We start from the raw sequence: 15,418 nt of genomic DNA, 5'->3' as shown, positions 1-15,418 counted from the left end.
AAAAAAAAAAAAAAATAAAAAAAAAATAAATAAATAAAAATCAAGACGCTGTGAACCAGTGATGTGAAAACAGTCATAATCTGTAATAGTTCCCAGCTACACAGCTTGGTACTCCTCATTTTTAATGTGGTGAATATAATAAATGTAGGTAAGTGTTGTATTTATCATTTTATCTTTTTTTTTTTAACATTTGCTTTAGAATTGTACTTCACTTTCTTTGAATTGTTTCCTATCTTTTGGGGCCAGGATCTTGTTTAGATCTTAAATTATTATTCATGGCTCTGAAGACATTTCTGGATAAAAGTCATTTTATCTCACCAGAGAAAAACACTGTCCTCTCCACATGGAAACAATAGCAGAGTAGACCTTTGGTATTCAGAAATTTAACATTTCTTGTAAAAGTACCTCAGAGGTCTGTGCAGAAAGCATATAATTTTGAAGGAATGGAGCTTAATCTCAGGCACAGGGTGGGAAGAAGACACATGTAATGAGAAGAAGGTGTGGCATGTGTGAGATGGTGCGTTTCTGGGATGCCTGGGGAAATAGGAAGCAAACCTGACCCTGCCATCTTCCTTATCGCTTTGTCATTCAAAGTAAAGATGGAGAGGGGTGAGGTCCTGAGGACAGTGCTAGGTTTGTAGATGTTTGGGTTGGTAAGGGTAGGGACAGCAGGAAGGCTTGGCACCAGATTCCACTCACAAGGAGATGGGGAGAGGGATGAGGTACCCAGTCTCCACTCATAATTTGGCTTTGTTCTTGTTTTTGTATCATTGAGGCCAAGAGAACTAAAGAATATTAATAAATTTTTAAGTATACATTATTGAAATTAACATCATTGTTATATATTATCATGGTTTTTACAAATTTGGGGATTTGGGGCGCCTGGGTGGCTCAGTCATTAAGTGGCTGCCTTCAGCTCGGGTCATGATCCCAGGGTCCTGGGATCAAGTCCCACATCGGGCTCCCTGCTCTGCGGGAAGCCTGCTTCTCCCTCTCCCACTCCCCCTGCTTGTGTTCCTGCTCTCGCTATCTCTGTCTCTGTCAAATAAATAAATAAAATCTTTAAAATAACAACAACAACAACAACAACAACAAATTTGGGGATTTGGGAAGCTCTCTGGGAAAATTCCTTTCAAAAGTCAAAGGTGTAGACTCTAGGTCCACATCAAACCCAGTTATCTTCCTGTCCATTGCCACTCTCCCCAGCAACCCACATGGCCCAAGTCATCATTATCTTCATGGTAATCACCTCATAATCGGTCTCCCTGCATCCACTCTAACAGCTCCTGGCCTCAATTCCAGTCCATTCTCTTCAGAGATCTGTTTTTTAATTGAAAGTTTCATTGAGATAATTGTAGATTCACATGCAGTTGGAAGAAATAATACAAAGAGATCCTGTAAACCTTTTGCCCAGTTTCACCAAATGGTAATATCTTGCAAAATTATAGTATAGTATTACAACCAGGATATTGACATTGATATAATCCTCCAAACTTATTCAGATTTCCCCAGTTTTACTCATATTCACTTTGTGTGTGTGTGTTTGTATGTGTGTGTAGTTCTATATAATTTCATCTTGTATGTGTCCACCATCACAGTCAAGATCGAGAAGAGTTCCATCACGAGGATCCCTCTTGTTGCCCTTTTATTAACCACACCCACCTCCCTCCTTCCCTCCATCCTCCTTCCCTAACTCTAGGCAACCACTAATCTGCTCTTTATTCCTAAAATTTTTTCATTTCAAGAATATTACATAAAGAGAATCATATAACATGTAACCTTTTGGCTTTTTTTACTCAACATAATTCTTTGGATATTCATCCAAGTTTTTGTGTGTGTCAATAATTTATTCCTCTTCACTGTTGAGTAGTATTCCATGGTATGTTGGATGTACCCCAGTTTGTTTAACCAGTCATCCATTGAAAGACATCTGAGCTGTTTCCAGTTTGGGGCTATTACAGATGAAGCTGCTATGAACATTCATGCATAGGTTTTATGTGAGCATAAGTTTTCATTTCTTTGGGATAAATGCCCAAGACTAAAATTGCTATCATATGGTTGCAGGTATCATTTTTTAAGAAGCTGCCAAACTGTTTTCCAGAGTGGTTATACCATTGTACATACCCTTCAACAGTGTATGAGTGATCCAGTTTCTCCACATCCTCATCAGCATTTAGTGTTGTCACTAGTATTTTAGCCATTGTATAGTAACAGATGTGTAGTAACACTAACACCTCCTTGTGGTTTTATTTTTTTTTTTTTCATTTTTAAAGATTTTTATTTGTTTATTTGACAGAAAGAAACACAGCAAGAGAGGGAACAGAAGAAGGGGGAGTGAGAGAGGGAGAAGCAGGCTTCCCGCGGAGCAGGGAGCCCAATGTGGGGCTCGATCCCAGGACCCTGGGACCATGACCTGAGCCGAAGGCAGACGCTTAACGACTGAGCCACCCAGGGGCCCCCTCCTTGTGGTTTTAATTTACATTTCCCTGATGGTTAATGATTTTGAACATCTTCTAAGTTCTTATGGGAGGTAGTCAGCCTCTACACACTGTCCCAGCCTCTCTTCCAACAGTTCCACCTGTACTTTCTAGGTGGCAGGACATCAGGACATGAGGCTGGAGGCTCTGGATTATGTGAGCTTTGTGTGTCAAGTGCTAAAGGAGCTTTGAAGGGTCTAGGGAACCTCATGATCAGATTTGTATTTTTGATTGACTGCATTGGCAGCACTGTGGAGGACAGACAGGAAAACTGTGAGCCAGGAGGCTATTACAGAGAGCGGCATAAACTCAGGCAATGGCAGGGGAGAGAGGAAGAGGAGGTAGTTTTGACTGATGTAGGGTAATGTGTTTCAATAGCACTCAGTGACATTGAGCGTCAGAAAATTGAAAATGTTGAGACACCCAAAGATACTTTTGCTGTAGGCTTGTGTTGGAAATTATGATCACCATGGATCACTTTGCATCCTTAGTTCAATGCTATGGATGAACAATAAAGCTGGAAAATACGGATACTATAATCCTATAAGATCTAGGGAGACCCTAATACAAGACTAATTTTTCAATGGAAACAGCATTAAAATGAACTATAGAATTCTGCTCCTTGGGCAACTGGGGTAATCTCAATTCAACCCCCTCATTTTCTTGTGGCCAGAAAAGTTCACTAATTTGTCCAAGATAACCCAATTAGATAGAAACTTAGACTTGTAAGTATTTTGTCCTCTCAAAAGGGAGGATGTGAGTGTGTGTTTTGAAAGTCTTAAGTTTAATGCAAGGGGCAGGGGGTGGGGGTTTGTGTAAACCTCATACATATCTTCTCTAGCAATTCCATTACCTCCCGTGTGCTTAGTGCACAGGACATGGTAACATGAGAGTTCATTGGCATTGACATGACCCACAGTTTTACTGGGCAAACAATATGTGAAAAGTGGCCAGAACACACATGGGCCGCTGTTTGGCATTCATCAGGAAGAAGAACCACCAGAGGATTCACGGAAGCCTAGAACCCCTCAGAAAGCCTGAAGCTAACTGGGAACTTGGAGCTGCTCCGAGGCCAGCCGGGCAAAGAGCTGTTAGGAATAAAGCTGTTCTTTTTGGCAAAGAATACACAGTATCTTGTAAAGTCTCAGTGGCAGGGATGCCAACAGCAACTGGACTCTCCAGTAGTTCCGTTCAGCTGGGAAGTACAGTGAATACACAGAATCCAAAATGATGTCTATAGGTTGGGATGATCAGTTACACTTAATATATTAGCATTGATTAAGTCATTTTTAAAAAAACCACACTACGAATAACAACAGCAAAACCAAAAAACTGTGCAAGGACAGATGAGAAAGATGTGGTCAACTGGAATCATATGTAAAAAAGACTGAGGAGTTTTGATTATCTCAGTATGAGTCAGCCATGTACAGTGAGGGTGCTGAAAGTTAATATGGATTTGAGCTACATTCAGAGTGTTCTGGTATTCAGGATTCAGGAATTGACAGTTCTTTCCCACAGTATGTTGAGAAAAGGGGGATTCTATGTTTAAATTACAAACATGGCTAACATTTACTAAATGCTTACTGTCTATCAGGTTATGGGCTAAATGCCTCACATGATCCTCTGACTCCACACAACAAGCCTTGGGTCATGTCCTGTTACTGCCTCCGTCCCACCCAGTGTGTGTGGGTAAGGACATCCTCCCTCCACGGAATTGGACCTGTATGTGATCGGGCTCGGGGCAGGTCCGGGTCTGTCTGACCAAACTCTTAGCTGGGAACAGATTCCTGAAAGCTCACTATTGAAAAACAGCGGGACAGTATTCAGCCATACCACCCTGAATGCTTAGATCACGTCTGAAAAACAGTGGGCCTGAAGGTATGATACAGGGAGCTGGGTTGGGAGGATCTAGGAAATCTAACACATGAGAAACGGCTGGAAGAACAAACACTGTTCAACAAGAAAAAGAGAAATAGTTGAAGCACTTGAGTCAGAGAAGAGGAGTGCGATCATGCAGCACAGCCCTGGGAGACAGAATAGAAGCAGTGAGGTAAAAGAACAGGGAGGTGAATTGTTCAATTTAAAGAGAAATTTTCTATATAAAATAATTATGGGTGTCTAAAAATGGAGCGGCTGCCTTCTGAGGCACTGAGTACCCACCTCTTCAGGGCCTCCAGCAGGAAGCAAACGACCATCTAATGGGAAGAGACCCCTGGACCCTCAATACAAAAGCAGTTGAGGGTCTGGATTTGCTCTTCTCTGCGGCCTTCACAGAGCATCATTTTTTTAAACAGTGAAAATATGTCTACCTGACAATATTCTGTGATCTGGCAGTTTATCCACTGAAGAGAAAAGCTCAGGTCAGCTCTTCAACAGCAGGAAATGCTAGTATTAGTTGACTATAGGAAAAGTCAGTGATGGCAGAGAAAATGGAGAGCAAAGAATAATTTCTTTTCAGAAGAAAACAGGAAGTTAACACCCGAGTTATAGCATCGAAATGAAGATCTTGTATCTCCATTGTTGCTTTGATAAAAATGCCTTGATAAAAATATAATAAATGTATGACATTGTAAAATAGTTTCTTGAAAGCAAATTTAAATAAGGGACTTCTCCCAGCTTCTTTTAAAAAGATTTAGCAGATGGGGTGCCTGGGTGGCTCAGTTGTTAAGCGTCTGCCTTCAGCTCAGGTCATGATCCCAGGGTCCTGGGATTGAGCCCCACATTGGGCTCCCTGCTCAGCAGGAAGCCTGCTTCTCCCTCTCCCACTCCCCCTGCTTGTGTTCCCTCTCTCGCTGGGTCTCTCTCTGTCAAATAAATAAACAAAATCTTTAAAAAAAAAAAAAAAAAAGACTTAGCAGAGCCTTCATTTAATGATATATTAGGATAACAATATCACGTACATTCTATGGGTGGCCTTTGGCTCTCTTTGCCTTACTAATCCCAGAACAAACAAAAACCTCATGACTAGCGGTAATATTTCCACTTCTCAGCAAACTTTCTTGAAAGAATAGATATTGATAAGAAGAGCACTTAACCATTTTACTGCCCATTGTAAATTAACCAAAGTAAATTAACAATTAAAACTCAAAATTATTCATGGCAAGGTTGGCAAGCATTCTTTTTTCAGTGGTGGGGTTCTTTTTTCATTATCCTAGAAGTCTGATGGCAGACAGGTAATATTATTTTAACTATCAATGTAAACTAATAATGAAATTAATCACTCTTGAGTATTCTTTTGTGTATGTTTATTTAGAAGTAAGAACAATTCTGTTAGTTATAAAGTTTTTCATAATTCCAAGTTTGGGCTCAAAACAAGGATAACCTTGCAGTCAAATATGAGAAGAGTGAGAATCTGGTTTGTAATTAGCCATCTCAAAAATTTTCTAAGGATGAAATTTCATAGTTCAACACACTCAGAGATTGCTTGTATAAACTCAAATCAAACAAAAACTAAAGAATATTTTGCCAAGGGGCACCTGGGTGGGTCAGTCAGTTAAGCGTCTGCCTTTGGCTCTTGTCATGATCCTAGGGTCCTGGGATTGAGCCCCACGTCGGGTTCCATACTTAGCACAGAGTCTGCCTGGGATTCTCTCTCCCCCTCTCCCTCTGCTCCTCCCCCTGCTCATAATCTCTCTCTCTCTCTCTCTCTGAAGTAAATAAATAAAATCTTAAAACAAAAAGAAACAAAAAACATGTCTACAGATTCTTTGAAATTCCTCCCTTCAAGAGGTGGAGCTTGGAGCTTATTCTTCCACTAAGTGTGGGCTAATATTGGATATCCACTTTCTTTTTGGGTGAAGAGCATTCACAGGACTAGATTGGGAGCACAGTAGTGAATAGAGACCAGTCACTGGCCTCATGAAACTAGCTCACTGTTGGATGGAGGACACATGCTAATTGTGGGATGGTATTAGTACAGCAAAGGATAAAATCATCCGTACAGTAGAGGAGAAGTTCAGGGTGCGATGCTAGACACAAGGGGTTCCCAACCCAGACTGCAAGTCAGGAGAAGTTTGCTGGAGGTGTTTACATGTGCTATCTATATGGGTACATATTCCTACTCTTAATTTCTGATCCAAACCTATCTTGATTCCATGTTGCCTCCTTGACTCTTCCACTTCACTGTTTCATGAACATCTCAAACTTAACATGTTCAAAAAAGTCTTTTGATTCTAGGCCTGCTTTTCACCCAAGCTTCCCTTTTCATAAAGTGGCCCGCTTAGGACTTTTGGTCAAGAACTTAGAGACATCCTATATTCCTTCCTTTCCAGAACATCCACATTCAAATCATTGGCAGGTCCCGCCAGTCCCTGCTGTAAAATGTAACAGATCTACTCAGCAGTCTTCCCTTCCTCTGCCACCACTCTAGTCTGGTTCCATTCTTTTTGTTAGACCTCTGCAATCTCTTCCTTACTGGCTTCTGTTATTGTATGCTCAACGCCCCACCCTCCACAAAGCAGGCAGGGATATCTGCTTAATTGGCAAAGGATTGTCATTTCTCTTTGGATAGAATCCAGACTCCATCCCAGGGTCCAAGGCTGTGAACCTCAGCTCATACCACTCTTCCTCTGATCATCTTGCCCCAGCTGCGCAGACTTTTTTCAAGTCCTTGATAGTGCTTTACTCTCTCCTACCTACGGCCTTTAAATTTTCAGTTTCCCTATTCTCAAAGGAGCCCCAGTGGCACAGCCTCCAGCCACTGTGTCTATCTCAGCTAACTGTTTATTTCCTTCACACCATTTATTTTCTTTAAAGATTTATTTATTTATTTTAGAGAGAGAGTGTGTGTGAGCAGGGCGAGGGGCAGAGGGAGAGAGAAAATCTCCAGCAGACTCCCCCACTGAGCGTGGAGCCTGACACGGGGCTCAATCCCACGACCTTGAGATCACGACTTGAGCTGAAATCAAGAGTCCCACGCTCAAGGGACTGAAACACCCAGGCGCCCCTCCTTCACATCATTTAGAGAAACTTGTAAATGCCTGTATTTGTTTGTTGGGTTGTTTTTATCTGTCTCTCCTACTAGAGAGGTAAGCAGGACTCATATTGCTGAAGGTCATATTGAGAAGAGACTTGATCCCAAGAGAAATGCAGAACCAGTGAAAATTTTTAAACAAGGGAGAGAATGAAGAATGAAATTATACTTGGCAGTAGCTCTGGGGCAGAACAATTTGAAGAGTGAAGAAGTTTGGAGGGTAGCAAGAGAGGGGAGCCCCGTCAGGGTACTATCGGAGAGGTAGATGGGTTTAAGAGATACTTAGCATATTGCAGACTTAGTGATTTTATGTAGAGAGAAAGGGAGAAGGAAAAAGCCAGATGATACCCAGGTTTCTGGTTTGGGCAACTGAGTAGATAGATGATGTTGCCTTTGCTGCCATGGGGACACAGAATGAGGAGTACTCTTAGGGGTCAGGACAGAGTCTTCTTGGGATATACTGAGAGTGAGGAGAGAGGTGAGAGTGGAGAAGGTGGCCCACTGAGAGTCAAAATCCCCCCCCAACATATCTGGCTTAGAGATATAGATGCTTATTCTATACATATCTTTTAAAGTATATAAACTAATATTTTTATTAATTGTAATATCAATAAATGGTAGCCAAAAGAGTATTATGCCAAGAATATTAATACTTATCTAAGTTAATTGGGGATGTAAGAAAGCATAGTGGTTAAGAGGTGTGCCCTGTTGTCAAAGTCAGTAAGAGTCCCAGCTCTGCCCTACTTAGCCATGTACCCTATGAAAGTTGCTCTACCTTTTGGGGTATCAGTTTCTTTATCTGTCAAATGCTATTCTTCTACCTACTCATGGTGTTGTGCAGAATAAATGCAACAGTCTGCAAGATGCTTAGCACATGCAAAGTGCTCCATAATGTTAATTATCATCAATATCACCATTACCCTTTACTTCAAAAATAGCTTCCTATACTTTATTTATATGAGAGAAAGAAACTACTAGCCTACTCCACTATCTAAGGGTTATTAATTGCCTTTAAAGGTGATTCCAGCTCAAATACATAACATTATGTCATAGAGGGCTAATTCAACTCAGTTATATTTTTTCTGATAATACTTTTTGATAAAACTTTACTTGGAATTAGAACTACAGACATTCTGACTAAATTTACACAGATGTCCACAAAAGGCTGCAACTATTTTACAAGCCAAAATCACCCTCCAAGTAGGATTTTTGAATGAGCTGATGTTTCTAGCTTTAAGTATGCAAACTTCAGTAACAGCTGAGACACAATCAAGAGTGAAAAATGTAGTAGTAGAAAGATTAGACACCTGTTTGACCGTGACATTGTTCAAAGACTTCTTTCTAATAGATTTGTGGTACTACATGAATGGGGGAAATGACCTGCATTAGATGACATGACTACCCAATTGGAATATTTTGCACCAAAGCAAATAAGCCGTACAAACATTTGTGAAGGCAGCAGATGATACTCATTCTGAGAAAAACTTCCCATTTTGTAGCTTTGTGCTATTGGAACACTCTATGAGTTATAATTAACTACTAATGTTCTTCTTAGTTCTTTACTCACTCTATGTGGTATTCTACTCATCCGCTCTTTTTTTCCTGGATATTCTACTTTAGATATAAACTATACTTTTCTTCTCCTGGGCAAAAAATAAAAAATAAAGCAGATAGCAGGAAGGAGTGTATATTTTCTTAAGAAGACATGTAACCTTTGACAAGTAATTTTCTTATCAATTTTGTCCCTAACATTTTTCTGACACTTGTAGAAATTTGAAGGTTCATATATATGACTGTCAAGAAATAGTTAAAAGTTCTTCTCCATTTGTTTAGGCAAGAAGAGTGGCTATCCAGTAAGTGGCAGCAAACAGCTTCTAGATCCATCTCTTCTGATTTCCTTACTCTCAGATTCTTATGAATGAAGCAGAATCATTGATTGAGCAAATGGAAATAAACTTGAAAGTAGAGGATGCACATTTATGATTCTCCTAAGAAGCAAATAGGAATCTGTCACTGCCTCTCCTCCAAGAAGTTTTTCAGGGCAATAGAGTGTACTGATGCATGAGCACTCAAAAGACACCATAAGGCATTTTCTGCATGACTTAATTCTTTTTCAGACATAAATAACAGATTCTGATGATTTACTGTGATCCGTTTAAATTCATAACACTGCATTGCCAACATTTAGGAACTGCAGACTACTTGTTTAAAGGATAATGAAAAGTGAAAAACGCTATATGATTGTCATGGTCACTCTGTGTCCAAGATTTTTCAGAACAGTCCCAATTGCAAAGATTCTATCTTGTTATCCTTTAATTACACTCTTTTTTTTTTTTTTTTAATCAGACTGTGCATTCAGGTTTGGAAAATATGTTTTTAAAAGTCCACTCTTATATTTAGGTACATTCAATATTTTCCAGGATCAAAGAACTTGTTTTTAAATATATTACATAAATTTTAAAAAATTATCTCAAGAAAAGTAAATTCCATTCTTAAAATTATGGGAAAGCAGCCTGAATAGCTTAGCTTTTCCTACTTATTCTATATAAACTGACTTGCACAAAATTTCTCCATTCCATTCATCCTTTTTCTGCCCCAAAGGCTGAGGGCTTACTACGATGACGTGGTTTATACACTGAAGAGGTCGAAGGTGCCAGATGATAGGCTGGAATGTTTATCCCCTACCAGAACCAAGGCAAGGGCAAGATCCAGAGGCATTTTAGAGTGATTATGTGAAGTTTCATCCTTATTTAGTTAAACAAAAATATAATGCTCACCATGGTAAAATGGAAAGACCAGGGGTTTTATAGTCATACAATTCAGGGTTTGAATTCCTGTTCTATAACTTACTGCTTATGAACTATATTCAAAGTAACTCTGAGACTCGGTTTTGACATCTATAATATGGGGACAATACTAAGCTCATACAATTTTTCAAAGAGAAGTTTATCTAAAGCTTTAGTACCTGGCTCATAGTAGGCTCTGATTGTTAACTCATTTGTTTAGAAAATAATTATAAGTGGAAGAAGTACAACACAAAAGAGAATATTGAAGTAATAAGGCAACTTTTGCGCCTACATAGTATGTTATAATTGGAAAAGTATGGGATTTAGTGGCCAACCAGTCTTCATCAAATTTCCCAACCAACTGAGCATTATTTTTCTTTTCTGCAAAAATAAGCATGATTATACTGCCTCATAGAGCTATTTTAGTACAGTTAGGCTCAATGTGTGTATATAAAAGATCTTAGTTCCCTGTTTCTTCCTTCTCTTTTAATACTCTTTTTATAGCATATTCTCTGCCCACTCCTTTTTGGACAGAGATTAACATATAATTTAGTATCACTCTCATAATGCTTGAAGAATAAGAGAGGAAACCAAACTTGGACCAATTTATGTTCTTGCTTATATTTCCAGTGGGAGAAACATATTTCTATTGACAATAACATATCTATATTAACTGTGGGTCTACAGTCCTAGGCAGATGAACTGAGGACTGTAATGTGAATGAGTCAAAGATGCCCACACGAGCTCAGTAAAAAGATACAGCTGTTCTGATTTGCTGATTGCAGCTCATTCATTCAACTTATATTTATTAACTGCCTACTAGGTATGGGCATTGTACTAAGTGCTAGTCATGCAACTATGAGTAGAACAGTCCTCTCCAAGAAAGGCCTATTAGACAAATTATTATAGCAATGTGATATGTAATATAATCCATTTATTTATTTAAGAAGCATTTGTTGAGTTCCTATGGAATACTGGGCACCCTTCTAGTGCCTTGGATACAACAGGAAAGAAGAGAGATCCAGTCCTTGACTCCATCAAGTTTATAATTTATTGGGGAAGACAGACGATTACTCAAGTGGTAACAAATAAAAAGTACTGATAGGGGAAGTATGGAGATCTATGAGTGATCTTGAAGGGGACTTAAGCTAGTGTATAATCAAGCAAACCTCCTGAAGGAAGTGATGTTTAAGCTGAGAACTGAAAGACAGGTAGCAGTTAGGCAGGTAAGAGATAGCTGCTGATCTGATCCAAAGAGGGCATGGATTGAGGAGAGCAACAGAAATGCAGAATGACTTAACGCAAAGGGGATGTGGAGAGGAAGTTGCCTACAGATCAGTTTTAAATAATTGAATGAGACCTGTATTCTTGTTATCTTTAATGGTGCTATAAGCAAACAATGTTCTTAAGCAGACAGTGGGACAAAGTGGTTGAAATCTGGGCTGCACATGGTTTTTCCACACAACAATACGGATTGGGATGCATGGCGTTATTTACGAAAGTACTGGGCAGCGCATCCCACAGGTTGATAGCTATGGTGTCACCAGACAGGATGCAGTGCTCACTGAGGTGTAGGTGGACAATACTTATATAAACTCTGCATTTGTCAGGAGGCCCTGGGAGCTCTAACAGACCTACAGGTTTGCAGATGTAATAAGGTTAGACCCCTCCAGAGGACCATCACACAGAAACTTAGAAGGACACATATATTTTCAAAATTAATTTTTAGGTCAGGGCAAGAGGTAATGGGCGTGGCCTAAAGTGTTGCTATGGCCGGAATTCCCTGTGTCTGTTTTGAGAACATCATCCAACCCATCCAACCCGGCTCCTTCAATAATTAATTATATTCCTGGGAGAGACTGAAAATTCCGGTGAATGTGTACGGCTACTTCCAGCCTAGAGAGGTTGGTTTACTTACTGACAGGATTTATTGGATTTTAAAATGTTTTCCTTTTTGTGATTTTCCTGACCCAGAAATATGCTTTTTATTTCAGCAGCTCTCAAAAACAGCTGAATAAATGACAGTTTCCAAACAATCACCGTTAACTGTAAATCCAAATGTTATGTTTCCTCAGTTATGCTAAGATCCTTCAGTTTGTTTTCCTTCTATCAGCAATGAAGTATAATCCACCAGCAGAATGATGATTAAAGACATTCTACCAGAAATATTTACTCCATTCTGTGGCAAACCCTTGTCATCTCCAACTTAAGTTGAACAGCGCTTGCTTAAGTGTCATTGTGCTGCTTCATGAAATAGAGGCATCTGGAATTTATTTTCTTATTCTCTTTCTAATTATAGCTTAATTATCAACCACACATTTTATAATTAACATGGTTATTCTTAGTATCTTTTGCCATTACAAAACATACTAGAAGTATTCGTTTCAAAATAATATTGTTTTTACTTCTCTGAGGGGTAAATGTCACACTTGTTTTTATATAATTTTTCTATGTATACTCAACTGTATAATTTGTAAAGTTCTATTTTCCAAAATTATCTCCCTACCCCAACATCCCCCCACCTCAATAAAGTCTCACCCTCTCAGAGGCAGTGTTTCTGCTACATGGCAGACCTTGGTCATGACCTTTAGAACTAGAAATGACCTTAGAGATCATTAGTTCAATGGTTGTCAACTTTGCAGCATATGATAATCTCTTTGGGGTGCCTGTTTTAAGAGCAGATTTGGGGACTCCAGTCCCAGAAATTATTTTTTAGCAGGCTCTAGGGATAGAGCCCAGGAATGTACATTTTTTTTAAAAAAGGACCCCAAGTAGTTTCGAGCCCATAGACCACACATTTAAAAACCTTAATTACTCTAAACTCTTTTTTTTTTTTAAAGATTATTCATTTATTTATTTGACAAAGAGAGAGACAGTGAGAGAGGGAACACAAGTAGGGGGAGTGGGAGAGGGAGAAGCAGGCTTCCCGCTGAGCAGGGAGCCCGATGCGGGGCTCGATCCCAGGACCCTGGGATCATGACCTGAGCCGAAGGCAGCCGCTTAATGACTGAGCCACCCAGGCACCCTCTAAACTCTATTTAAGAATTATTTATTTATTTGAGAGAGAGAGAGAGAGTACACATGAGCAGGAGAAGGGGGGGAGCAGCAGAGGGAGAGGGAGAAGCAGACTCCCCACTGAGCAGGGAGCCTGACGTGGCTCAATCCCAGGACCCCAGGATCATGACCTGAGCCAAAGGCAGGTGTTTAACCAACTGAGCCACCCAGGCGTCCGTACTCTAAACTCTTCTATAGGTAAGGATGCTGAGGGTAGAAGGTATGGCTTGCCCATGATCTTTGGTGATCTGATTAATGTAATTGTCATCAAAGTGTTTCCACAGCTCTTCTTGACATCCTTCTACTTATATTCTAAAAGACCAGGAATTGGAACATGGTTGTCTTCTTATGAAAAGCTTCTATTCTTACCTTGAGGGGTGAGGATGGGGTTGGAAATTTTTGAAAGAATGCTATTGCTCTACAAAGTGATCAAATGTTGGCATCATCAAAAAGCAACAACCATATGGGGTGCCTGGGTAGCTCAGTTGGTTAAGCATCTGCCTTCAGCTCAGGTCATGATCCCGGAGTCCTGAGATCGAGCCCTGCATCAGGCTCCCTGCTCTGCGGGGAGTCTGCTGCTCTCTCTCTCAAATAAATACATAAAATCTTTCTTTAAAAAAAGCAACAACCATAAAAGTATAATGTATAATGTTTCCATGTGGCCCTTTAACAATATTTGTGGACAGAGGGTAGACACTGCATGAATGAATGAGTACATGGTGAATAAATGAATGAGTGAGCCAATGAATCCTGCCCCAAAACAGGATGGAAAAAGTTCAGGTAGAGTGATGACTGTCTCAGAGTACCTGAAAAGTCCCCATTTTGGTCACTAATAGTCAAAACTTCTGTCAGGTGGCAGGAGGAGAATTCATCTCTAGAAAAGGAGAAGCTTCCATGGTGAGTACAATTCTATTATTTTAGTCGTTTCTTTTTTATTCCTTGTAAATAGTTGAAAAGTACTTGCAGATTTCAATAGTTTAGGTATAGTATTGGGTTATAATTTACAAGGTTTTATTTAGGTTATGTTTAGAAAAGAGTTTCTCTTCCTTTTTTTCTTCTTTGGGAGGTAGAGAAGGTATCAGTGTGGGAGGTTTTCACTCTTTAACTAGTTGACTTTTGCTGATGAAGAGGTTACTTAAGTTTGTTTGGCTTTTTGATCTATCATGTTATTCATCTGTAGTTTTGCTTCTAGTCAAAATGGAAAGCAATTGTAGTTTGTCTTCCTTTAATGCTGGGAGATGACAGGAAGCTGGGTTTTATTTGTTTTTCTCTTTGAAGTGATACAGCTGAGTGAGCAGACGTAAGTGTTTCATTTTAACCAGAAATTTTGCTTAGCCTCATAGAAATAGCTCCTTCATTGAGAACTGGTGGGCCTGCTGGGCTTGGCTTCTGAAAAATTATCAGAGGAGAAGATGGAAAGGTAATGTGTGGTTCCAGAAAATTCTGGAGGAAGCACACCAGTGACCAGAAATCCAGTTTGATTACATATTTATAAAACAAAGCAGACCTAACCAGACCATGTTCTGTGAGCCATATGGGCTCAAGGCCTCCTCCCTCTTGTCTTTAATCCTAATTTACATTCTCTACAACCATAAATGAAAGAGACGACACTAACAAAAATAAAATAACTCCTCAGAGACATTGTCAAGACTGCTCCAGGACACACCATCTCCATTAAAAGCCACAGCCTCTATGTGGGACAAGGACAGCATGGAGCAGAAGAGAGGGAGCTGCTTCAGAAGGGAGAGTACAGGCTGTAACTTACCACAGATCTGCATTTTTATGTAGAATCTTCATGGTTTTTTTTTTGTTGACTCTTTTCTCCCCCCCTTAAGGCTCCTGGACTGCAACTAAAACTACATTTCTTTTTTTTTTTTTTAAGATTTTATTAATTTATTTGACAGAGAGAGACACAGCGAGAGAGGGAACACAAGCAGGGGGAGTGGGAGAGGGAGAAGCAGGCTTCCCGCGGAGCAGGGAGTCCGATGCGGGGCTCGATCCCAGGACCCTGGGATCATGACCTAAGTCGAAGGCAGATGCTTAACAACTGAGCCACCCAGGCGCCCTAAAACTACATTTCTAAAGCCAAACCATTTGCCTTCTGGAGTCTAGAGTCTACTCTATTTTGT

The 15,418-nt window shown here is 39.9% G+C and overlaps 1 long non-coding RNA gene across 1 annotated transcript; it reads left to right on the top strand.

Annotated features, from left to right (window-relative positions):
• The first annotated feature begins 40 nt into the window (after positions 1–40).
• Positions 41–15,205, top strand: LOC116642916. Its single transcript, XR_004301434.1, has 3 exons — positions 41–148; positions 14,142–14,186; positions 14,625–15,205. It is a non-coding gene; the product is annotated as an uncharacterized LOC116642916 (long non-coding RNA).
• The last annotated feature ends 213 nt before the right edge of the window (positions 15,206–15,418 follow it).

This window comes from Phoca vitulina, unplaced genomic scaffold, assembly GCF_004348235.1.
Source record: "Phoca vitulina isolate PV1807 unplaced genomic scaffold, GSC_HSeal_1.0 scaffold25, whole genome shotgun sequence".
NCBI classification, from domain to species: Eukaryota; Metazoa; Chordata; class Mammalia; order Carnivora; family Phocidae; genus Phoca; species Phoca vitulina.
The sequence above is the reverse complement of the archived record's forward strand: the minus strand, read 5'-3'. Positions and strand labels throughout refer to the sequence as shown.